We start from the raw sequence: 26,526 nt of genomic DNA on the forward strand, positions 1-26,526 counted from the left end.
AGGAAGAGACTTTTACAGAGAAAAGAGAGTAAAAAGCAAAGAAATAAAATCTTGCAGCAATATGTTTTATTTTATGGTCTGAGAAATACAGTCATGATATCACAAAGAAAGTTATAAAAGAAAGCCAATAGAGAGAGAAAATGGTGCTTTTCCCACTCAGAAATCTTAAAGAAGTCAGGTTATCTTTTCTGCTAGCCATTCTCTTATTGGCAGAGAGACAGGTCTTTGTAAAGGGGGAACTTAACTAGTTAAATACAGAATAAAGGACAGGTGGCCCACAGAACATAATTCTCCACTGATACATTTACAGTATCTTTTCTGTGGTATATTTTAAGAATTTTGTCAGTGACAATGTTGGAGGAGAAGGAAGTGATTATTCCACTGTACTCATTAGATCAGTGAGTCCAGTTTTGTCTCCCCTGTACAAAATGAAGATATTGACAAGCAAGAAAGTTCAATGGAATCCACAAAAATTGTGGAAGTTAGAGAACTTCTCCTGTAAGGAGAAGCTGAGGAAATTCAGGCTTTTTCAGCCTGAAGAAGTGATTTGGGGGAAACCTGGTACCTACATCAACAGGAGAGAAGATAGCTTTTTATGAGATGGTATGTGGTTTGAGGATGAGAAACAAATGAATAAAATGAAATGATGAATTTTCACTCAATATGAGGGAAGATCTTACTCATTAAGAGCAGCCAAGCACTGACTGCCCAAAGGTGTTCTGCAGCTTGTCTTTTTCAAGACCCAGATGCACTAAGATCCGAGAAACTTGGTCTAGTCTCATTCCTGACTCTATTTTGAGCAGTAGGTTGATCTCAAAACCTACTGAGCTCCCTTCAAAGCTGATTTGTCCTTGTTTTCAAAAATTGTCATTAAGAGTCTCCTGACCTCTTGTAGTCAACTGAGACATATATCCAAAAAAAGCCTATTATCCTTTGCCACATAAATGGTTTTCAGGAAATAATTGGGGGAATAAATACAGAGACAAAAGGAAATTAGAAATCTTCTGCTCCTCTCCAGAGTTCCTTTATCTGAGAAACTGTTCAAATCTACATCTTCCATAGAAATTCTTCCAATAACTTAATTTTCCTTCCCTTCTTATTTTCTTCATTTCTTGCTTACTTTTTTGCTTCCTTTCCTGAAAATTATTGTTTACGATTATCCTGGTTGTTTTTCTGAAAATAGTTGAGGTTCTGGACTTTCACAAAACATAGCACTAATGATTCTAATTTATTTATTTATTTATTTTTCTCCAGCTCAAAGCCTTGATTACTTCCCATTCATAAACTTTCCAGAGCATATGTCTGCAAATATGTTTAATCCTTAATATATCCCTTTGCCTGAAAGAACTGTGTTTGTGTTTGTTGTCGTAGTAGTTTGTTGGTTTTTTTTTTCCCTCAGGGCTAGCTTTCTACTTAATTTAAAATTCTTTATTGTCAGAAGTAGAACATCAGTTTCTATGTAAGAAATAAATCCTATCTGTTATTTGTATTATGATGTCAGTTTCAACTAAGTATTGTTGCTACTTTTGGAACAACAACAACAAAAAACTACAAAACTGTACAGTATCACATGTAATTCACAGAGAAATAGGCCATGTAAAACATCACAAGGGTATTAAAGATGTGGATATAGGCAGTGAAGAAACTGTTGGTGGACACTGATCTTGGTGGAGAGGGTAATTATTTGGTTTATATCTTAGTGTGAGGCCAGAGTTCTTCTAGAGAGTACAAGTGTGGATTTTCTGCCATTTTAAATTGAGATTGAATTATCAAAGATCAATATTAGTTAAAATCAGGTGGATTTTAACTAGCAGGAACCAAGGTTAGGGCTGTTTTTTATTCCTTTGATTATGCATCCTATTAAACTATGGCATTGTCTCCCAAACTGGAGCGTGGTCACTTGAATCATTTAAAAGAGATCATCATAGCAAAACCTGCAGAATGTAGTATACAAAAAAATAATGTGCTGGACAGAAAAGAGAGATGAGTGAGACCTGAATACAAGCTGCAAATTGATATTAAAAATAAAAAATGACTAGCACAAAATACAGTCTTCTAGTTAATCAGCCTGTTTCGCCCCTCTTCCATAATCATTTTCCAGAAACCCGTACCTGCTCTGTAACTAAAAGAATATAACCATAAAAACACTTTTATGAAGGAATTACTATATAGGCATTTCTATATAGGTGTTTTTATGAAGGTGTTTTTAAAGCACGTGTAGTCTGGAATCTATCCTTAACTTTAAGGCTAGCCTGATGACAACTTTTGTCTAAAGGGTAATCATGATCCATTTGTTCTCTCTACATGCTACTTTTGCATAGAGTATTAATAAACTTTTTTTTTCTGAAAACATTTCTTTAATCGCCACTTAAATTATTTCCAGATGTTCCACGTGAAGAAAATATGCTTCATATTTCCCCTATTACATTAATCCACATCCTATCCTGTAGACCTCAGACATTCTAACAGTAAATAAAAGTATTTAGTCACAAGTTTGCATAGCAAAGCCTCCTATCAGAAAATAAATTAACCTCTAATCCACGTTTTATCACATATCAGTATTTCCTGTCTCTGATGCTTTTCAGTTCTACCAGGCACAAAATATAACGTCTAGTAATGAATTTATCTTTCTGGCGTCTGCAAAGAAAAAAAATGGAGGAAAAAAAAAAAAAAAAGATGAACCTGCAAGACTAGCGCTGTAACATGAAATAATATTTTTCTAAAATATTTTAACCTGGATTGATATACAAACAAATGATTTAATTATAATATACATAAACATGCAGCATTTCTATAACCATATACTCAAATAATATAGTTTCATAGGTGCTTTAACTCATATGCTGAAAAATACACTTGTTCCTGTGATTAATAAAATCAGTGGTGTAGTAGAAGAGGTTGCTGTCTATAACTTTACTACATTGCTCATTACAGAAGTTAAACTGTGGGGGGTAAAACAAGAAATGATTTCAGAAAAATGAAATTAGTAGTGTCCACTTAACAACTCTAGTCAGAGCAATTGAAAAGCATCCTGCAAAGCTGCATTCTATTTGATAGGTTGGCACAGGCTGCTGAAATAGAACTTTTCGTATATGGTCTCTGGAACTGTGTTCATAGTTTATGCAGTAGAGGACTTGGATGTTTGATATACTTCATTGGCAAGCTATTGGTGCTACAAATGAATATCACAGGAGATGTGCCTTGAATACAGTTGTATTCAATGAATTGTTACGTACACAGGCAAGGAATGGCTAGACATTTATGTCTAGACACTTGTTGACTACTACTTGTTGATTATACTTTCTCTGTATATCAGATGCTTTTTCTTTTTTTTTTTCTCCCGAACTACTTAATTAAAAATAAAAAATAGATTTGCTTGATTGTTCCACATAAATAAAAAATAAATTATAAATAATACTGAGAAACTAGTTTTAGTAGTTTTAGTAATAGTTTTAGTAATTAAATAGAAATTAATAGAATAAATAGAAATTAAATAGAAATTAGAAATAGTTTTAGTAATTAAACTATAGCCCTATAGAAAGCTTGGTAAGGAAATTAAAGAGTCTGTAATAGGTGATGGGCTGAATAGAATGCAGTAAATAAGACAAAGATCCTCATACCAAATAAAAGTAATAAAATAATGGCTGTTATTTGGGTAACACCTGTTGGCAGCGTGTGTAGGGGAGGGCTTAGACTATTTGAATTAGAAGTCATACTGCACTTTGCATGCATGAAGAAAGCAGAGTAAGGCATTATAATCTATTTTAATTATTGCAGTTTCTAATTCTGGGGTGCCTGAAATATTGCGTTCTTTATCGCAAAGATTTTATTGTGCTGTAGTTCAAAAGCGATCTGTAATTGTCAATTACATCTTTGTAGTTAGTTTTACCAATAAAATAACCAAACCTTCCATCAAATTTGCTAGATATTTTATTTTGCTATATATATGTTCATATTTACTAGGTGTGAAACAAGTTTGCACCTAGCCAAAGGATTAACACTGGTCCTTTTTTGTGTCTCAATTTATATCCATGCTGTATGTATGCATTTCTGTAGTTCCAAGAAGAATTTGCTATATTTTAAGAGGTTTGAGCTGTGTGCATTTGAAGATACCGTAGCACCACTTTAAATCTTCAGGGTGTTTACACTTCCAGATGTAGAATTCTAGTGTTATTTCTATTTATTTATTTATTCTTCTTTAAAAACTCAAATTCTCACTAAGAATCAGTATTTTAAAATTTCTACTGAGGTAATTAGAAATTTTTAATTTTTATGCATTTGTGAATGTTTAAAAGATTACCAATAAAAATATGAAAAAATTGACATTCGTTAACTGATTAAAGGAAAATAAACTCCTGAAATATCACTCAGTTTTCTAATAGAAGGTTGAAAAACATTTGAAGTTTGATATGCTTCTATGTGAGATGATGAGTTACCAAAAAAACTTTGTTTGTTTTTTGTCTTTTGTATCTAAAATAAAACTTACTGAGAACAATAAGTAATTATTATTTCAGAACTTACTGAGACTTATTGAGAACATTTATCTGCATGTTTTCTGTTTTTAGAATTACAGAATCATAGAATCCTTAGAGTTCAGAGCGGCCTCTGAAGGCCATCTGGTCCAATTTCCCTGTAATGAACAGGGACATCCACAGTTAGATCAGATTGCCCAGGGCCTTATCTAGCTTTGCCCTGATTCATACCTTGAGTTAGGACTGATAACAGGTTTTTCCTTTCCTATAGCTTTGAGTAGGAGATAATATAGTCATTTAGCCTATGGCCTTTGATCATATTCTGCAAGTAGATTAAATTGTGCGTTGTGTATGGAAGAAATTTTTAGTATGCGTTGTTGCTTATCTTCCTTTTTCACCAAAAATATTATTTTTTTTAGTAATGGTCACTTTAAGTTGTTCTTTCCTTTTAAAAATATTCTTTGGTTTTGTCTTTTCTATTTTTTAATGCCTTCTCACCTTCCTACCCCTGCCATGAACATTCGTCCCTATAATCCCTTCATCTCCTTGCTGCAATCCATAATGAACATGTATTTCCATCTGTTCAGAAAGAACAGAGGCCAGACCAGATGTAACCTGTGATTTACCGAATGGGAAGCAAACACAAGGAATGCTGTCTGCCATCTGTTGATGTATAAACCAGTAGAGCTGGACTGGCATTTCAGCAGAGCTCTCCCACTGGGAAACTGAAAAGGAAACTCATCTGATTCCTCTTTTTCCTCTCCTCTGACTTGACAGTTCCTCTGAACAAAGAATATCTTACGATGAAGCTGTATGAGCTTGCATCTAAATGGTTGATCTCTAGGGAAAATAAAAGAAGGCTTTTTACTTTTACACCTTATATTTTTACTAGAGACAGCAGTGAAGAGATGATATGAAGCTGCTCTCTGAAAAAAGATGGTGCAAACACAGTCTCTGGTTTTCCTCCCTCTCCTGTTCACTTCAGTGCACATGAAAGGATTCTGAGAGTGCCAAAGGACATGAAGCAGGTGTTAGCAACAGTTACAAAGAAAAATCTTCATCTGCATTTCATCCTCCTCCAAATTACCCCACCAAGAAACATCTGTTTTCTGATTTAAAAGAGGAAATACACAATATAGAGTGCTCCTTGTGCCACCACGTTAGCTTGATCTAGGAGAATTAGTATATTCTTATGCATCAATGCAAACTTTAAAGATTTGATTTGAAAGTATGAGGATGGTTTGAAATGGTAGTTCAAGACTCAACAATTCAAAATATTCTTGACAGTAAACTGGATGGCTAAGCCATCTAAGTTTGTTTTTTTGTTTTTTAAATTAGGTCACATTCACATGATTTAAACAGGACAGAATCAGATAATGTTTCAAAGGCCAGTTGTGCTTTCAGTGCTTGTTGGATTTCTTTTCTGTGGTTTATGTAAACTAAAGAAACCAAAAGTGGCTTTCATCTGCTTCTTTTCATGCTGATTGAGCAGAGGAGCAGTGAAGTGACAAATTTCCTTCCAGAAACTGGTTTTCCATCTCCAAGGATAGTATACAGGCAATTTTGTTGAAATGGAATATATTCCAAATCCGAAATATTCACTACTTATACTGCTCTCTGTTACACTTTGCTTAGTATCAATATTTCAAAATGGTGCAACAAGAGGAATCTTACACTTCATTTTCTTTGCAGATATCTTTTTAATCCTTTCTACAGACTGAATGCAACTTTTCATTCTGATATTGCTATTCCTTTATGACTATATCAACAGCTTTATAGATAGCAACTTATTCCATTTGTTTACATTAACAAGAGAAAGCATATTCAGAAAAGACAGAAAGATCTTTGAAAACAACAATCAAAGCTTTGTGTTTTGTTTTATTTTGATCTATTAGTTGTTTTGTTTTGTTTTTCCTTTTCTCATGTTTCTTCACTATCTCTAAATGATTAGAAAGTCTACAGCAATTTCAGATTTGACACTCACGTATACACCCACCCTGTTCAGGAGACATGCATCAAAATGATTGACTTCCTTTTTGTACAGTGCAGAAGGAGATGTCAGATAGGTGTGAGGGGGAAGTTAAGCAGTATTCCTCAAATGGTGATGAGTCAGTTTCTAAGTTCAAAACAAGACAGCTTTTTAAACTACTCACACAGTCTCTGGGGATCTGTCCTGTAGATTCCTTTGAACCTCCTTTGTTCCCCTCTTAGTTTTTCTTTCTCTGACACTGAGAGCAGAATACCTGAAATTCTGTGTTAGAGATGGATGCTTTTGCCATAAGATAAAAACATTCTCTTCTGCCCCATTTCTGTGCTTAAGAGAAGTGATCAGTCACTAGTAAGAACACTGCCAAAGCAACTTCAGGAAAGACTGAAGAAGACTTTACAAATGGGAATTAATGGGGAAAAGAAAATGATCTTTTCATATTCTTAGCCCTCATTATGTATGGCACTCTGTCTCTAGAAGGGGTTAGGAATCAATTAAAGCATGAATGATGTATAGGAAGGTGGAAAATGACCTTAACAAGTTGTCTTATCTCTTGTTTTGATGTTTCTATCTGTTTTGTGCAAAGAATGTAGTAATAATGTGGTAAGGAGGTAGATATGATTTCTGAGGGAAGAGTCATTATGGGCTACTATATTCCCAGATCGGATAACTTTAATCCAAGTTGCCTGGAAGGTAAGAAGTCATAAAATATTCTATCTGAAGCAAGTGCAAAAATACTCATAAACTCAAAGGTTAATCACTGCACCAAAAGAGCAGATGAAGGAGACAGGGCAGTTTTTAGTGTCTCAATGTGATGTCCTTATTAATCACGATTAATCATGATAGTCATTTGCTTTAAATGTGCCTTGTGTACCTTCTTTTGAAAGTCAAAATAGACAGATAGAGACTGGATAGATAGACAGAATGAAATAGAAGGATGGTGCCATCACTTGCTAAACAGTTCTGCTCTTCTTGTATGCCATGTTCAGGGGATTGCATTACAAGAAGGACATACTTTAATTCAGTGGTTGTCCAAATATTTGTTTCATTAGGGGATGTTTTTTATTATTCTGGAATTTCTCTCTCCCTCTCTCTCTCTGTCATCTTGGCTCCCTGACAGAAGTACAATGCTGGTGAAGTTTTACACTGGTAACACTAAAGACTGAAGCTTTTTATTATCCCCACGATATATATTTTGCAGTCACTGTCTCAAGTGTAAAAAGTGATTTCCTCATAAGGATGAGAGAGACAAAACCAAGAGTAACAAACAAATAATTAATGTTTCTCACCTCATCTTCTTTGCAAACAAATAAATAAATGTCTCAACAAATAAAAACCCAAACTTCCTCCTGGATGAGCTAAGGAATAAGAGAGGAAGTTCAAAAGATTATGAGTTAAGAGATAAAGACATACCCAAATTAAGGAGATCTGCTCTGGATGGTTATGCTGTAATACATGCTTAGGGAGCAGAACCATCATGTTTGGATCATCAGACTCAAATGGCAGGAGTTAGTAGCTCAAATTTGGATGGGTGGACAGTTACAAGAACATTTCTCAGGAGGTGATGGTGGGAGTAGTGCTGTTTAAAATTGTTGTTAGCTGCCTGGGCTGCTGATTGGACTGCATCTTCAGCAAGTTCATGTGAGAAATCAAAATGCCATTCAGAATATAGGTTGGAAAAATGGGCTAACAGAGTTCTCAATCCATGATCCGTAACATCCACCATATACCTAACCTAAGATTAGGCTGTGTTCTCTGAGAGAAATACTTGCATTTTTGTCTAATTGGGTACATTAAGCATAGACTGTTTGAAGATAAGACATTTGAGATGATTTTGTATTTTAATATAACCAATTACAAATAGCTCAATTTTTTGTCTTTCTCTTCTCCCTTTTTTGAATTTAGTAATATTTTACTTGTGCTAGAAAACAATTTCATTTGTTTCCCCCAGTATGAGAGAAACATGAGGCTGTAGGTCTCATTTTCAGCACTGTCCTGGCACAAGATTTGAGTTACAACAGTTCATATATGACTTCATCTATGTTTTATGCTTTTGCATAGAATGGATCCAGTAATCTCTTCAGAAAAAAAGCTAGAAAACAGTCTCAGATGTGTTACCTAGCTTCTTACATTATCAGTGTTTGTGTCCAATTCAATGACAAGAAATTTAAAATTCCCAACCAGAATGTTTTCATTTGCTTTATTCTAAAAGAAAAATTCTTCATTATAGACTTTAAATTATTATTTAATTTATTATTTAAATAATTATTTCTGGAACTAAGAATGTACAAGAAATGGTTCTCATGGAAACAGAAATTGGAAAATTAATTGCAAAAAAAGGAACTTGAGGGATTCGTGGAACAAAATTGCTTGTTCTTTTATTCTTTTATTCTGAAAAGAATATACTGGTATAGTTAACATGAAATTGTGCAGTTCTAACACCGTTAGAAATGATAATTTTCTTTTCACATAATAAAAAAACAAAAAAAAACAAGCTATTGTACAGTTTTTCTTTACAAATCATAGTGAAAAATGTATTCTAACATAAGGATAGCTGCATTGGAGAAGTAGCATTTTTTTTTTTTTTTTTTCAGATTTTGATTAAAAGGTGGAGAGAGAAGAGAAATTTTCATATATACTTCTTTGAGAGGAAAACAAAGCAAGAATTGCCAAGTCCAAAGAGAGAAGGTAACGTACTTAAATAATCTATTCCAATTCAATTTCTTTTAACAATGTCTGAAGTATGGATTGTAAAGTTGGACAGTAAAGCATTTAGGTCATCGTCACAAACAGTCTAAAAATGGATTTATGGGAGAAACATTCAAATACATTTCTGTTCTAAACTAGTCACATAAAACACCTCTATGGTAAACTGGATATGTCTCCAAAAGACAATTACTCTAATCTGTTTTGGAAGAGAATTCAAGACTGTCCTAAACTGTACCTTAGGTTTGATTGAATTGGTCTCTATTTCTGTTTTTCTCTCAATTTATTCTGGAAGTAACCTGGCTTGCTATATCAGACTAGACATCCTAAATTTGATAAGCTGGAACTCAGCTCCAGTGATGGTTGCTCTGTTTTTCATTTACTTTTTTTCTATTCATATATTTTGGGTGATCCAGTCAGAAAACAGTTTTAAGATTGCATGGACTTACATAAATATTTAATGTATATTAATATTGCTATCGACAATTTTTAAAGTGTTCTAGCCTTTGAGGTTCAATCAAGACTAAAATACAAATGTCACAAATAATAACAATTTAAAATTTTATACTATGTTCTTTAAAAATAATTATTTAACAACAATTTATGAGCATAAAGTTTTCTTTTCAGTTAATAATATTAACTGCAGTTGTCCAATAGGCTGGTAAGTTTTCTGGGTTTTACTTATCTGTTAGTGGAAACTTCCGGTTAATCTCTTCCTCTATCAGAGAGAATATTGAAGTACTGTTTTACTGCTTATCATGTATAAGTCTTGTGCATGTCATTAATCTTTAGAAAGTATGAAAAAAGATTTTATTTCTGGGACTCGACACTATTACATCTTCTTCATTTTATTTTTTATTAAATATTAACTCTTTAATTACAGACCGAATATTTACACCAAGGCCATGTGGTTAGACATTTACTAGAAATAATGTATGCTATTATTCCAGGGTCAAAATCCATCTCTAACAACAGTATCGTCCTATAAGAAACTGAATTATGGCTGATTGCATCAGTGGATGGGTGGAGCCTCATATTTTGATTTTACTTCTGCACACATTATAAACATGATTTTCATAGTGTCTGAAGTGACTGGTACCCAGAGTTAATGCCAAAACTGTCACCTGAAATTTCAGCAAGTCTCAAGCAAGTCATTGAAATAGCTGTCAATGCCCTGACAAATGGGGCTTTCCTTCAAATGGGAAATGCAATTCTCTTGATAAACATGACCAGTCTGCTTTGATAGTTCATCCTGATGAATATACATATCTCACCTACCACCTCATTTCATATTTTTTGACATCCCTGTTCTTGCCTTCCTAACTGTTTCATTTGCAGCCTTCACACAGACCAGACTTTTCACCTTCTATCATATAGACAATATTTGGAAGTGCTAAACTGATCCCTGTAAAACTCCACTTTTTCCGACATTTCATTATCTTCATCTGTTCAATGAAACATTCGGGCTTGCACTAGATATACTAATTCTGAATTAGTGAATAAGTCATTCTTTTAAAAATGATAAACCAAATAAATGTCTTCTTTTAGTTGCTTTTTAGATTTTGAAGCAATGTACAGCAGATCACATAACACCTAGACTTAGTTCGTAAATACTGGTGTTCCAAGAGTGATGCTTCCTACATCTTTCAAGCTGTAGTCACACTGCTGCCCACATCCCAACACCTTGTTACCACATTTCCCTTAACATAGAATTGATCAGGACTTCAGATGTTAAACAGACATGTTATTTGACCTCTGGCCAGAAATAGAAAACAAGAATTTAGAATACTTTATTACCCTGCAGCCAACTAATGAAATGTTACAAGCATTTAGGTATTTGCAAGTCTCATCAGCAAGGAAATCATCCCCAGTGTGACTTCTTTTTTGATGAGAAATAATAACTTCAAAATATCTGCAAGTCAAAGATCTAAATCATATGCTTTACGTAGGAAATTCTTTCACTGTGTTTTTTGCCTTGGTCTTGAAAGTCCACTTGCCACGTGACAAGAAAGCAAACTTATTACAGAGTAATACAAGTGTTAACTGTGACCATGACAGTAAACAATACAAACACCATAGGGTATATTTTATTAATTAAGTGAAAGAACTGAAATACTAATGAAATATGATTTTAAGGGATGTCTATAACTTACTTTTGAAATGTTGCTATAACTCTTGCTTGAGGCTATATTTTGTCAATAGTAGAAATGGCAGAGCAGTCAAGCAGATGTGAGAGAATGGTTCTTGCATTCTAGCTAGGTTTTAAATATTGATATGTACATCACTCCAAAAATAAGGCCTGTTGTTTATTTCCATGGAAACTACAGCAGATATGAAGAGCACAATAACACCTATTAGTAGAGTGGAAGGGTTCAATTTCTACTGCCATACCACCATTTGCCTCTGATGTCATGGGCCTACATAACAAAGTTGAAGACATTACTTTTGGAGCAGCCCTCATATATGCTCATAGACTACGGAAGATCTAACTACACATACGACCTACAGAATAAATTTAATCATGGCTTTATGATTTCATACATCATTTAGAAGGGTCTCCTAGGTTTTATGCCTTTCAACTACTCTTTCTTCTCCTTCTATGGAACAGCTGTTTTTTGTTTGTTTGTTTGTTTGTTTCCATTTAACTTTCCTACTCAAGCAAAACTGTCTTGTTCCTGTCTTGGAGGAAAATAATCAGCAGTGAACTGAAGAAAGGCATTTTCATTCCTGGGAAATAATGAAATTCTTTTTGTTATTACTTAGGATACATTTCCACACAGTTTAATTTAGTCAACTCATACTTGGAAGTATGAGACAGATCTTGACAGTGGTATGGATTAAGAACCAGGATGTCTTATTAGGCATCCTTCTTTATTTTTGTTCCTCTGCACAGTTTGGTATGGTATAGTTATCAGATAAGGAATATTATTTTCCCATATTTCTCAGGATAAAATGCCTCCCCTTCTTGCCCTTTTTATAAGTGAAGATTTAACAATTTAGAACTTTCTATTACAGCAGATAATTTGGCTGTCATAACTCATTCATTTTTCTAAAAATACTAGCTCAGGTTTTATAGCATGACATACACCAACACTTCCATATTTACCATATTAAAATGTCATAAATAAGACGTATTTAAATATTTTTAACAACATTAAATATACACATGTGAATACACACTCACATACATAAACAGAGAGAGAGAATTCATTTTAATGTGTATACTACCGGTTTTATAGTATATATTTTTCTCTTGGAATTAATGAATGCCAAGTACTGCACTGTAATAAAGTGTAACACCATTTAAAATTCATAAATATTTGTCATTAAATTCTGGATTCATTTTAAGGTAAAGTTATTTTACCAGAATATAATCTGGAGCAAATCATGGTTTCTGCTTCACTTTATGTTTTTACCTTCCTGTGAAGTTAAGTTAAACAACGACTGCTGTCCTCTCCCATGTGACGGAAGACTTTCCTTGAAATTAAAATGCCAATAAAGTTACCTAAAGAGTACCACACACAGAATCAGAGGAAAGGCCCTGAATGGACAGAAAAGAAGGGCAGTAACAGTAAGGATAAAATGCTTCAGGCATGGCTTTTTTTTTTTTTTTTTTTTTTTCAATATTCACGCATGAGGCAAGCTACCCTAGCCTGTGCAGAAATATCAGTAATCTATAATAAGAGGACAAGAAATTCCACCACATAAAGTTAGTTTCAGCAATCTGAGGCAGCTGACTAAAAGCCAGAAGCTATAATACTTGTGAAACATTAAAATTTCGTGCAGCAAAGAGTTTTTCTAAAGGCAGAGTCCTGCAAAAAGAAAGACATAACTTGGTGGGTTTGTTTCTGTTAGTGTGGCAGAGAAAGCTATTGCAATTATATTTAAACTGCCAAATCAAGCCGGTTTTATTATTTGGGTTTCCAGGAAAGCTTTGCGTAAGGCGTATTTTGTCCATGAAGAGAGTTGTCTAAGACAGGTGTACAACAACAGCCTTGGAAACAGCCAGGATATCAGTGTCATTAATGAAATTCTTCCAAAATAACACACCTGTCACTATGAGTGGTTGTGTAAATAAAATGGGACTAGCTATCTCTTGATATTTGTAATAGAGTTCTTGCAAAAATACTTGATATGTACACAAATACCAACATGATCATTCATCCTGTTTACAGCAGCATTATTGCTATAAAAAACTCATGGAGTGGAAAATATTCACCTTCCAGTAAGCACTGCACTCCTGTCCCAGTACTCCTTTAAATTACATAGCTACAGCTCACACCTTGGGAAACATGCATAGAGTATTGCTGTGCATATTAACATTTTCAAAGCTTTTTGATCTATAAGTGGTAACATCAGATTCCCATTTCATGAGGAGATGATAGGCTATCAGTAAACAGCCTAATTGTGGTGCCTGTTCTATGAACTTTGGAAAGGTGCTAATAGATAGCATTCTTAGCAGCCTTAGTGAGGAATACAAATAAAAAGAACTCATTTATTAGATGCAAGCTGAGAGAAAAGAAAACATGCTTGAAATTGTACTATCATATGAATCATGGTATTTTAGAATTTAGTCATTTTACAATATAAAGTCAAGTTTTCCAGAAATGAGACTTTCTAAGAAAACTTGCAGAAAGAATTTTAAGAAGTGGTAATGAAAACAGAAGTATCATAAAATGCACGAAGTACCTCTAATTGCATGATTTTTATATTTTATTTATTTGTTTGTTTGCTTATTTATTTATTTATTTTTAAGCTGACTTCTGTATATATGCTGGAAATGAACTCTGCTGAGACTGACCTGAGTGTCCTGGTGGACAACATGTTGGCTGTGAGCCAGCGGTGTGCCCGTACAGCCAAGAAGGGCAATGGTATCCTGAGATGCCTTAAAAAGAGCATGGCCAGCAGGCCGAGGGAGGTGATCGTCCCCCTCTGCTCTGCCCTAGTGAGGTCTCATCTGTAATACTGCGTCCAATTCTGGGCTCCTCAGTTCTTGAAACACAGGGAACTTATACAAAGAGTCCAGCAAAGAGCCACAAAGATGATGAGGGTCCTGGAGAATCTGCCTTATGAGGAAAAGCTGAGGGGCCTGAGCTGTTCAGGTTGGAGAGATGGCTGAGAGGGCATCTTATCAATGCTTATAAATATCTATAGGATGGGTACTGGGAGGATGGAATTGGGCTCTTTTTGGCAGTGTTCATTGACAGGCCAAGGGGCAAAGGACAGAAACTGGACTCTAGGAAGATCCATCTGAACATGAGAAAAAACATATTTACTTTGAGGGTGACGGAGCACTGGCACAGGCTGTTCAGTGAAGTAGTGGAGTTTCCTTGTCAGAAGATATTTAAAACCTGCCTGAATGCTTTCCTGTGTAACCTACCTTTAGGAATCTGTTTTAGCAGGGGTGTTGCACTAGATGATTATCAGAGTTCCTTTCCAATTCTTTAGATTTTGTGATTCTGTGAGCACTGAAATATTTCATCAAAACGAATCACAAATGCTCAGCTTCTTTCAAACCTAATCATTTGTTCAACATTACCTCTAAATATTGGGGAGTTCAAATTGAAAATCTGGAAGTTGGATTTTTTTTTTTTCCTGTTACTTAAGAAATTGATAGTTTTTATAATAGGAAAAATTAGCGCTACATAAATATTGAGATGTTTTGGTTTACACGATCATGAAGGTAATGGTAACATCTGCAGTGGAAACACTGGGAATCCTTTGATCGGAGAGAAGAGTATGACACTGTACAAAATTCATGTTTATAGACTTGAAGACTTCCATGTCAGCACCAGAAACCAGTAAAAGTTTAGAGATAAAATCCTCGCTTTGATTATCTTAATTGACTTATATACAACAATATAAGTTATATTATATACATACAAAATATATATATATATACAAAAGTATACAACACTTTTTCAAAAATTATTCTGGTATACTACATAGAAACACTACATGAAAAATGCTAATAACATTTTAAAGTCAGAGAAAGAAAGGATAGAAAAAAGCAGGTTGATGATATAGCAATAATTTGTATCTCCCTTCACATCATCATGGCATACGCTAGTTGCACAAGTGTGCATCCTTATTTTTCTTATGTTCTTCCTTTGTACATTTGTTGAACTGGAGTATGAACATGTGCATACTTGATGTTTCCTATTTTTCAAGTGCTTGATTTACAGCCTAGGATTTTTCTGTGTAATAATAAGCAAATAATACTAATAAAAGAGGGTAATGTATTTTCTGATAAGAATAAATCTGAACTATTGCTATTTTCCTGAGCAGTAGGTGCTTAATCTGCTTCTGAATCACAGTTACATATTTACAAAAAAATATTCTAGTTCACTTAGATTATTTAAGCATAATCAAAATGCCGTGGCTATTTTATTGTCATTTTTCAAACACTCTGAATTACCCTTGCACATCCCACTGTAAACAGTGATCCAATCCTAAAAATATTATTTCCTTCTCTAGAAAAACTTAAAGGGAAGTTTTTCTAGAATTCCTCCCAGCTATGTCAAATCTTCATAACTTCTATTCACCTTAAGGTACCTTTTCCTTTGATGGGAAGAAATAACAGTAGACACAGTCAAATACACTTTGGGTCTCTCTGTCAAATTCTCCTGAATTTTCATAATCTAATTGATAATTTTAATGTCATAGTCTCTTTTAAAGTTCCAGGACAAAACACCTTTGGGCAGAACAGAAAAAAAAATAATAATGCAGTCAAACACAGAGGTAGCAGAATCAATCTGTTTGGCGTTAAACTACAATTAGCATGCTTCATCTGAAAACTTGTTCAACAAGGAAATGCTTTTAAGATACCCAAGAGGCATACAAAAAACAAAATCAATTTTCCTTTTGAGTAAAATAAGACAGAAGAAATCTAAAACCAATATTCTGTAATGTGTACGGACTCCTTTAGTTTTCCTGTTCTTAGTCGACTAGGGACCCTGTCAGATAGATACTGTTTGCATTAAGAAACATTTTTAAATCTGTGAACTGGACAAACTTTCTGTGTGTCTACAACCACAGTTGCATGTTTCTCTCCCATAGCAAAATCTACAGAGAGTTTACAGAGTTTATATGTAAATTCTCACCTGTTCCTGACACATGCTGTGTCAGCCTTGAGTAGTGCATTTGGTTGCACCATGTTAAGGCACTTTTGAACCAGTAACAGAAGAACCAAGTTTTGGTATCAGCGGAATGTCTTGAAAGTTCATAATTCAAATTCAACTTCCTTTTTTTTTTCTTTTCTTTTTTTCCCCGCCTTAGAGTAAGAACATTTCCCATTTCAGTTGTTTGTTGTCATAGTAAACGTGATACTGATTTTGTGGGATTCCTTGTCTGATCAGGGATCAAGAAAAAATGCATATTTCACAAGAATGAATGAAGAGATTTCAGCCAGGAGGTGAATGTAAGCAGCAAAAAGTTGATTTTACCTGAAACTCTGGTACATACAAATGACAGAGAGCAAAAGATCCTTGTAATCATTGAGAAGAAGCTGAAATCCATTTCAAAATGGAACATAAGAACAGATAATTGGAGTCTATAATTTGTGATATATTTTCCAAGCTCTGAGCAGTTTAGTATTAGCTCCCATAAAATTTATTCAATCTCCTAATTACTTTCTAAAAGATGACTGGAGTCAGCCTAGCTGGTATAGAAATTATGGCCAGAGGGAGATTTTTTATTGTACTATTACACATGAATCCAGTGTTCTACAAACCATGGTGTTTTGTTCTTCCTGTTTTCCTACGTGATTCATCATAATTTCATTATCTTGGGAACAGAGCTATATTGACTATCAGATATAATGATTAATTATAAAATTTAATTCTGCTAACTTGAGGATTGAACAATTTTCACAGTCTTGCACACCATGATCAATTATTTAAAAATAAAAGAAATTTCCCTTCCTTCTACTAGAATGTTTGGCCTACTAAGTGAGCATAGAAGTCTCTAACTGCAGCACTATGAGGCCTGTGACAGATTGTGTTATGATCTGTTTTGTACTGAAGTCACCTCAAGTAGGAGAAAATCATACTGTTGAAACAATTGTTTTTCATGCCACAGTTGGATTTCACTACTTTGTAACCTTTAAATAGCTTTTCTTCCAAATATGTTTTCATTCAATTTACAGTGTTACATCTGCAGGATGAGGAAAGCTACTAGATCAATGTTTAACTGTTTCATGGCAAAGTTTGTGTTGTGTGAGTTCAAATCCAACATCTTGTGCAGTTGCTCAGCTATCTGGTAATACCTTATCAGAATAAACCCACTTGAGGATCACTAATTCCAGCTGAACTTTAGAATTCCCAGTTATGTAGACAGTCTTTCAAAGGAAGGAAAATTGAAAACAATTGAGTTGAAAAGTATACAGATAAGGCATATATTTACAGTATCCTTGGCTCTTGCTCAAGTTAAGAGAGTCAAACTGCACAGAAAGCTGAAATTAAATATTACTTTGGCTATGCATAAGTAGAATGTGAATCACTAGTTCATCAATTTGCTGGCTGGGTTATACACAACTACTTTCAATAATGATTTAGTAGTAGAACAAATTTTAATGCCAGGAGAACAACATTTTAGTTGCCTTTTGTTTCATTTACTTCTGTAATGACATTGTTATTTTGCCCCATGCCAAGGAAGTTTATTTTGCGAAGGCTCTGCAAGATGGGTCATACTGGTAAAGAAAATAATTTTTTCCTCCCCAAATGTCTCTCACTGATTTCATTGGCTGTGACACTTAGCGAAATACAAAAAAAACCCATGTACCTATCCACTGTCATGGTTTTATGATTTTTGTTGTTGGTATTCCACATCATAACACTGTGTGGAACATTGTGTGGAACACTGGGAGTTAAGTCCATTTCTGTGGACTGCCAGTGGTTCTGGGTATACCTGTTGCAGGGGAGGAAGAGGAGCTACATACCCCAGAGGACTTTGCGTTTCTGTTTTCTGTTCAGAGGGAAAGAAAAAACTGTTGGCAAGTCACAAGACTGCCCTTTTTCCCTTCTGCTCATCTCTGCAGTGTGTGCTCCCTAGCTGTCTCACCTTCAGCATTAGATTAGGGCCTTCAGTTTTTGGACACTCTCTCTCTATTTATTTGATTTATTAGCTTCAATTCCAATTAAATTGGGATAAACTGTTTTGGTTTTAGGCCCATCTCCCTACCCTTTCTCCTTTTCCCCCCTCCCCTTCCCCAGGGCATAGATCCATGAGTCCCCCCGCCCCATTTGTCATGGAACTGGGCTGAAACAGCCTGTAACCATTGACATCTGTAATCTTAAAGGTATGAAATTTGTGTCAGTCTGAACTACTTTCTGAACTCCATGCTATTTCTACTTGCAGTTAAATGGAAGAGAAATGGTCTCTGTTATCACTCTATGAGATTGTTAAATATTTTTTCCTTGTTAGACAATTTCATTATGCAAGTTTTATAAATGAGTGTCTTCCATCTTCCAAACACTGTCCTATTAATTTCAAAGTTTGTGGAGGAAGGGAAGACTAGATTTGATGTATACTGAAATCAGTTTAAAATGAGTCTGTTTGGTGAGAAGATTCTTTTATTTCCTTTTTTTTTCTTTTATTCTCTTCTGGAAAAGCAAAAATGCTTCTCATTTACTTATTCAAAATAATTACACTTCAAGATAAACCTTTTCCCTCTTTTTCAAGTCCGGGTTCTATCACCAGTTCTGAACATGAGAGATCATCCTGCTAATAATCTTTAACACCAATCAACAATATGAAACAGTTTTGCTCTACTTGAGCAATAGACTGCAGAAAGAAAAGTAATACTGCATATGTTCAGACACCAAGTAGTTAGATCAGTAGTAGTTAGATTCTCGTGTAACTATTAATAGGACTAGAGGGAATGGCTTCAAGCTGTGCCAGGGGAGGTTCAGGCTGGACATTAGGAAATCTACTTCCCTGAAAGAGTGGTCAGGCACTGGAATGGGCTGCCCAGGGAGTTGGTGGAGTCACCAACCCTGGAAGTGTTCAAGGAATGTTCCGACATTGTGCTGAGGCACATGATTTAGTTAGAACTATTGGTGATGGTTGGACTGGGTGATCCTGTGGGTCTTTTCCAACCTTAGCAATTCTATGATTATTCTTTTTATCTGCTGATATGTGGGAACTGTTGTGTCACAGCCTAAACCACTGATTGAGCACCTGGGCAAATGACCCAGTCAGCCCTGGGAGCACAGGTGAAAGCAATTCACCTGTGTGACCAGAAGGGGTGGAGCCTGCTGCACCTCAATAAGACCTCATTTATGGGCTGACTGCCACTCTGGAAGGATTTCTTTCTGGACATCTCTCCTGTGTGGAATTTTTCTTGGTGAACCTAGATCCTCAGAGATGGGTGAGCAATCTTTTTCCATTCCCTTCCTTTATAACCCTTCTTCTGTTGTGCTTTTCCCTTTGTCATCACACCCCCTTTTTTGTAACTGATTTCCATCATGTTGATCCTTCTGATTGTTACAAATTTCCCCCTGTAGGCCATGTAATCTCTCTTTATCTATTTACTTGAAAGTACTTACAGATTGGTGCTTAGGCAAGCTGACAATGGCATATCTATGTATGTGTTTTGACAGATAAATGAAGATCAGGCTTACCCAATGAGCAGCTTATGTAATCATTGTTTTATCATAAGATAGTCTAGGTCTGCAGATATTGTTTTTAGGATCTACAAAGCATGGATTTTTTTGCCCCGTTTGATACATGTGTATATATCTCCATGCTAAAATCAAATGAAACAAGAGACCTGTAAACATGCTTCTTACCTCATTTGATGTTAATTTCAGAAGACTCAAAAGATTTATGGTGATTGGTATAAATCAGATATTGACAAATGTTCGTTAGTGTATGTAGTTAGTGACAAAACACACAGTTAGCAGTGACAGCACAGGCTTAAGGGAGCAGGGCTGTTTGCACAGGACTCCAGACTTAATATGGAAATGAAAGGGAATTACAGTAGCCCTAGCACCACAGTTCTTTTCCTCTTTATTAACTCTGCATGTTCTATGTAGAATACTTGCTATATTTATATGTGTCGTAGTGAAAGTGAAGTGTCATAGTGAAAAGACTGCAGAACCAATCACTGTTTTTGAAAGAACAGCACAGTGAAAATCAAAATTATTTAATATTGTAAGAGTTGAAAGCAACACTAGAAAAGTTGTATACCAAAAATATTTTGGCACTCCATATTTTCTAACAACAAATTCCTGTATTGTTGAAGTAATATTTTCAGGAGATTGACATTTTATCATGTCTGTCTATGCTAATTTAAGTGTTCTTAAGGAACAATTCCTTACCATGTTTTCCATGACAATCAGTTATCATTCTGTTGCTAACTGTGTTCTCATTATAATAGTAGATGCAGTTGGTTGAGGTAGGTTACTGAAATAATGCAATTTTTCCAAGTGTGGTGCAATAAATAGTGTATGTAAGGCCTCTGCTAGGGTCTCTCTTTATGTAAAAAAAAAAAAAAAAAAAAAAAAAAAAACTCTAACATGATTTGGAGTGTAAAGAAGTGATGTTACATTATACTCAACAAAGCCTAATCGGTGTTATGTACTCCTACATGTGTAGAAATCATATAAATAAAGAACATATAGTAAATCATAATTGCGATGGATTTACATATTTTGAGTGCATACTTGAGTACAAGTATCTTTAATTGTCATGATTTTCTGCACGTTATACTTTTAAGTCTCATGATTTTGTACAGATGAAAATTAAATTTTGAGTTCATTGCTAATCGTTAAATAGGAGAAAACTGTAATGTGTTCTGTTTTACAGATATGCTATTTTTGTATTCAATATATTGTTACTTTTCCTAACTTAGTATCAGCAGTTTATGGGCTGGTTCAGCCTGGTTCTGTGACTAGCAAGGCAGAGGGATCTGCAGGTCCACACCTCCAGTAAGGGGAAACAGGGAACCCTGAATAATTAAAAACAGCGGCAACAATCTGAGGAGAAACAAACTAATTTCGTACATATGGTATTGCAATGCAAGATAACACACTACAATACAATATAATTAGAATTGAAGCTAATAAACCAAATATAATGAGAGTGTCTGAAAGGTGGAAAGGCCTCACCATAATTCTGAGGTGAGATGTGCAGTCAGGTCAAGCAGCAGGGAGGAGAGCCAAAGAAAAAGAGAAAAGAGAATGTCAGGTGACCTACCAAGGGCTTATATCTGTTCCCTCTGAGCAGAAATGATAACAGAACAGCAAACAGTTTTCTGGGGAATGTAGTAGTAGTTCTCTTCTGGGGCAGGTGGAAGCATTAACTCTAACTCCCAGTGCACTACATGATCTTATGATTTGGAATACTGATAAGCTAAAATCAAAAAATCCTGATACTTAGGGAAGGTGAAATTGGATGCATACCATATCTGCACTTGGACAGAAAATGTGGAACCTATGAAATAGGAGTTCTTATCATAGGATGAGAGGAAATGCATGTAAACAGCCCCAAGTGTGAAAAACCATACTGGGGCTGGCCTATAATGTACAGCACTTGCTGCAGGCCACAGCAGCAAACTCAGGTTTGTCATTGATGAATAGCCTCACACAAAAGCATCCCACACCTCCTGTGACCAAGTTTGCCAACAAAGATTCTGTGGAGTCACTTGAAAAATTTTTCTGAAATTTCTATTTAATTGGTTATTTGACATTCTCATAAAGCTGTGAGCTATATGTGCTACAGTATTTATGATTGTTCATGCTAAATAGCACATATTACATGCAGCTAACGTACAACACTGTTTTCAAATGTAATGTCCTTTGGATCTGACCTGGTTGTTTCATTTCTTTTTCTTTTCTTTTTTACTAGAAGGGCCATTATTTCTTATTATTTTTACACTTTTTATCAGAAATGTATTGATTATTTCAGGCTATATTCTTGTAGTAAAAAGAAAAATATTTGTAAGATATTTCCTATTTTATTTCTCCTATTGCTCAATAATAATTTAGTCTCCAGCTGTATCCAGTAAAGACTAAAATGGCAATATATGATGTCTGCTTTTTTAGAGACTGTTAAATTATTTTAAATTGTGTAGTATTATTAAACTGGCACGTACTCAAGAAGGTGTAGCTCACAGAACTAAAGAACAACACAGAGCTGCAATGACTTGTGTTCTTACTTCCACCAGATGTATAGTGCTTCATATTTAGCATCTATTTATGGCAATGGAGATTAAATTTACCAATATACTTATATTGTTCTTGACTGAGAAGTACCGCATTATTTCTTTTCTAAATTTTCTTATCCTTAAAATAAAAATAAAGAAAGAACCCTTATCTGTATATGAAATATCTGGCAGTGGGGATAATAATAGCTTAGCAAGTAGGTGTTGACCAGGACAAAAGTAAAAGAATTTGTCAGGAATGTACTAAAAATATATTTTGGCATAAAGTGGAGAACTATTCCAAATAAAAAACAGTGGCAAAGTATATATAAATACGCACAATCATCTAAAATATTTTACCAGTTTGAATATCTAATTTTATGACACTTGTATTTGTGGTAAGACTTCTGCAAATGAAGGCTTCTTGGTGAAGTACTACTGAAGTATAAATACTAATCTCAGTTTCTTAGCTATGACCATTTTCAAACTAGTTTTAAATTCTGATGCCTGCAAGTTGGATCCTTCTGAAAATTGTTGATGGTGAAGGCATTTGAAAAACTGGCTCCAAAAAAAAAAAAAAAAATCATTGCCATTTAAATTAGATCTGTTCTAAATTAGTATGATTTGATGATTTGCCACCTCTACTGCTAATGTTTTAGCTCACCTAATGGATTTTAAAATGGTCATGCTGCAATATTCAAAACCCTTCATCAGTGTCCATACAAGTAATGTCAGCATACTTATCGTCATAGTAGATCCATAATAAAATATCATACGGTGAATGACTACAGGTTTTTCTTAGGGAATGAACTGGTTTTTTTTAAATGTTACTCTGACTATAAGTTTCTTCGTGCTGATTCATGATGATAACTGGAACTTCTGAAAGAAACCTTGTTCTCTTGCATCTTTCAGTTGGCTCGAGGCAATTGAAAGCTTATTATGGTCATTTATAGAAGTCCCTCTCTTTCTTGTCAAAATTGTATAACATTCACTAGTTTGCTGTAGGAGAGGATGCTGCCTCTGAGGCACTTACCTCCTTTTTACATAGAAATGAATTTTTACCGCTATCATGGAATAGCTACAACTGATTGTGATGGAAATAAGCATACTGCTCAACCTTGTGAACTCTAGTTGAAAGATCCTATTTTGATAACATTAACTGCATTTCCTAACTTAGCGCAACTCCTAGACAGAATTTGGAATTCCAGTGTTGAAATCTTCAAATACAAAAGGGAAAATATTCTGGACAATTCTGTGTTGAAATGAGGAAGTCTGAAATATATTTTGTATTTAAATAAGACTTTAAAACATTTCTAAAAATGCTATTCTGTCTTGTTGCCAAATTATTCCCTTAGTATTACATTTCAAGCTTGGTCTTAAAAGAAAGAACTTTCCAGCTTTCTTGATGTATTTTCTCTGTACTCTCAAATTAAAATGTTTTTAGACTTCTATGCTCTTTGCCAATACCAGTGTTTCCAGTTCAGATCTCTTGTTGATAAAGAATTTCTCTTATGAGAAAATATGAATTCTGACAAAAGAGTTGCATCTATAATGAATATGTATTGCTTTTTTCCCGATTTGCATTTCATAATCGAAAGTTTTAACAAAACACCATTAATCTGGGCCCACGTTGGTTTTTCTACAGGATACACATGTAAAGATTTTTGTGAATTATTTTGTAGTAGTTATAGGGAATTAAGTAAACAAATGTTATTTTTAATTTGAATAATTAGATTACAAAGAATATATAACTTGTATAGGTCTCTAAAGTTATCTCTAAAGTTAGTCACATGATCAATGCAAGGAAGGAGTTATTAGTGAAATATTGGACAAAATAGACCCCATTCATGGTTACTAGTTTGTCTTTGATACACAGATTTGTCATTTTGAATAACTGTTTACAGAGAGGAATCAGCTGAATATTGCTGACAGTATGTAAAACGTAGCTACAGATACTGTTTTGCATGTAACAACATATTGCATATAGCTGTGAATAATTGTACCCATGCCAAGTAGGCAATGGAGATATAATTTGAGAATGAAAATACTAGTCAGCTTATGTTTAGAACTGTAAATCTTGAAAATAGCAACAGGAATAATGCTAAAGGATTTTCAGGGTTTTTATGTGGTATACTCGAGCTTTTTATTTTATTCCTTTTGGTTAAAGAAGCTTGGGAGAAAAAGTATAATAAAATGAATTCTGCATTTGCTCAAAAAAAAAAAAGAATGTTTTCACTAATTCATTAACTCCTGTTTTAATTGTGATAATGCAGTCAGTAAGCATTTGTACTAGATAGAATCTGTCCCCTGTTGTTAGGAGGGTGGAATACCCATTATTCATGCAGAATGCAAACTGAATGTCTTCAATTCACACAGAAAATATAATCATTTCCACTTTAGGTGCTCTGAGTTCCACTTAAATACTAGTGATATGTAAAACTGGTATGAAATCTTTTTTTTTTTAACTGAAATACATAGCTAATTCATTTACTGGAGTAGAGCCAAACTTTCTGTCATTAAAGATTCCTTAATATGAGAAAGTATCTCCAGGAAAAAAAAACAAACAAACTGGACAGTGGCATATTTGACCATATTCTTGGAGATCTATATGTATACATGAATTTCTTAATCTTTCCAAAAGCATTTGTTTTGGAGAGACTACGAAAAACTTAAAAATGCTGCAGCTCAAGTGGTCCTCATTGCTTTCAATGCTAAACATATGGCTTGTTTTACATGACTATTTTCTAGGAATACAAAATTAGTACTAATTATGTAGGATGTTAAAGGAATTTCCAGAAATAAAAATACTTCAGAAGACATTAGCTTGAAAAATGCTTTTCAAGTTTTTAGTTCTTGGAGTTGTATGTAGACCCCTAGTAAAAAATATAGCTGCTATGTATGTTTTTTAAAAAAGTTTTAGCTTATATCATGGTACCAAACAAACAAGAAAAGGAATTATAAATTGTTGCCAGAGGAGTCTGCCCATGAATCAATTCAATTTCAAAGATTCCTGAGGGGGGGGGGGGGGGGGAAGAAACATATCATGAAAATCCTCTCCAGGCTCCTGTATTTTGTTTTGTTTTCCTTGGGGTTTTTTCCACACACATATTCAGTGGAAGTTAACCTATGCATCATACTGATGTTTCTTTCTAGGGAGTTGCAGTAAAGGTCAATACAGAAAACGCAAAATAAATCTAATTAGAGTTGGATGAGCTTGTTCCTTATTTCACTAGTAGGAAATCTTTGCTGGTGTCCCTGGCATCTTCTGAATTTATTAAAAAGGAAAGAGGGCACAAAAATAATGCCTGTGGTTCTAAAGTCATTTTCAGAATGAGTAACAACTCAGATAACTCCTTCTCAAGAGGCAAATCACATCTTTTATTAAATTGAGTGAAAATTGATTGAATTATTAATGTGATATAATTATTTATGTGTTTTTGTTATAATCTAGCATGATTAGCATCTATTTATTGACTTCATTAAGGATATCTAGTGCAGCAATTCTTTCGAACTATAAGGCTTATCATTGTTACTGCAGCCTACTGAAGTTCCAGTTAGTAGGTGATTATTTGTCTTCAAGCATTTTAGGGATTTTCAGGGCTTCTTATGTCATTCTTATTAAGCACGTGGTTTTAGTTCTGAAGATTTATTTCACAAAGTGTTAACACTTTTAATTACTTTCTTACTTATTTTGTTTTTATTTCTTACTTACTTGCAGTATTAAAGTTTATGTAGTGTTCTTTTCCAAGACAACAAGTTTTAATGTATTTAGCCTAATTTTTACTGTCCACAGGGTCTGCTGCCAAAGATAAACATATTACTTGAGGCAGTTTTTATAATTTCTGGAGAGAAGTTTTCAGCACAGCCTAGTTCACTGTACCTTGGTTCAAAAATAGTAATTTTTGATCTACTAGGCTATTTCATGCTACATAACAGACAGTGTTTTATCCAATGTGTTGCTTGAAAGAAGGGGAATTATATTGTATAAGATGGTGATAAAGGTGCTTTTTAACATTCCTGTTATTCTGTCTTCGGCTTTTCTACCTCCCTTATTACCCCTGCAATAAAATCCAGAGATGTCACTGTGAAGTCTAGAGCAAGGGAAAAAAGGAGTTGGCTGAATTCTATGTCCAAACATCAGCACATAGTGTTTGTAGGGGGAAAAATATTTTCTTCACTGCATTTGATCTCTTTTTACCTCTGCATTGTATATAGTA

The 26,526-nt window shown here is 34.4% G+C and overlaps 1 long non-coding RNA gene across 3 annotated transcripts in view; it reads left to right on the top strand.

Moving 5' to 3' along the window:
* LOC101748507 overlaps nt 1-26,526 on the top strand; it is a 139,242-nt gene that overhangs the window by 36,201 nt on the left and 76,515 nt on the right. For all 3 annotated transcript variants that reach the window (XR_006939378.1, XR_005860594.1, XR_005860595.1), the window contains one exon: nt 9,054-9,147. This is a non-coding gene — a long non-coding RNA (uncharacterized LOC101748507). The remainder of the gene's footprint in view (nt 1-9,053; nt 9,148-26,526) is intronic.

This window comes from Gallus gallus, chromosome 5 (assembly GCF_016699485.2).
Source record: "Gallus gallus isolate bGalGal1 chromosome 5, bGalGal1.mat.broiler.GRCg7b, whole genome shotgun sequence".
In the NCBI taxonomy this organism is placed as follows: Eukaryota; Metazoa; Chordata; class Aves; order Galliformes; family Phasianidae; genus Gallus; species Gallus gallus.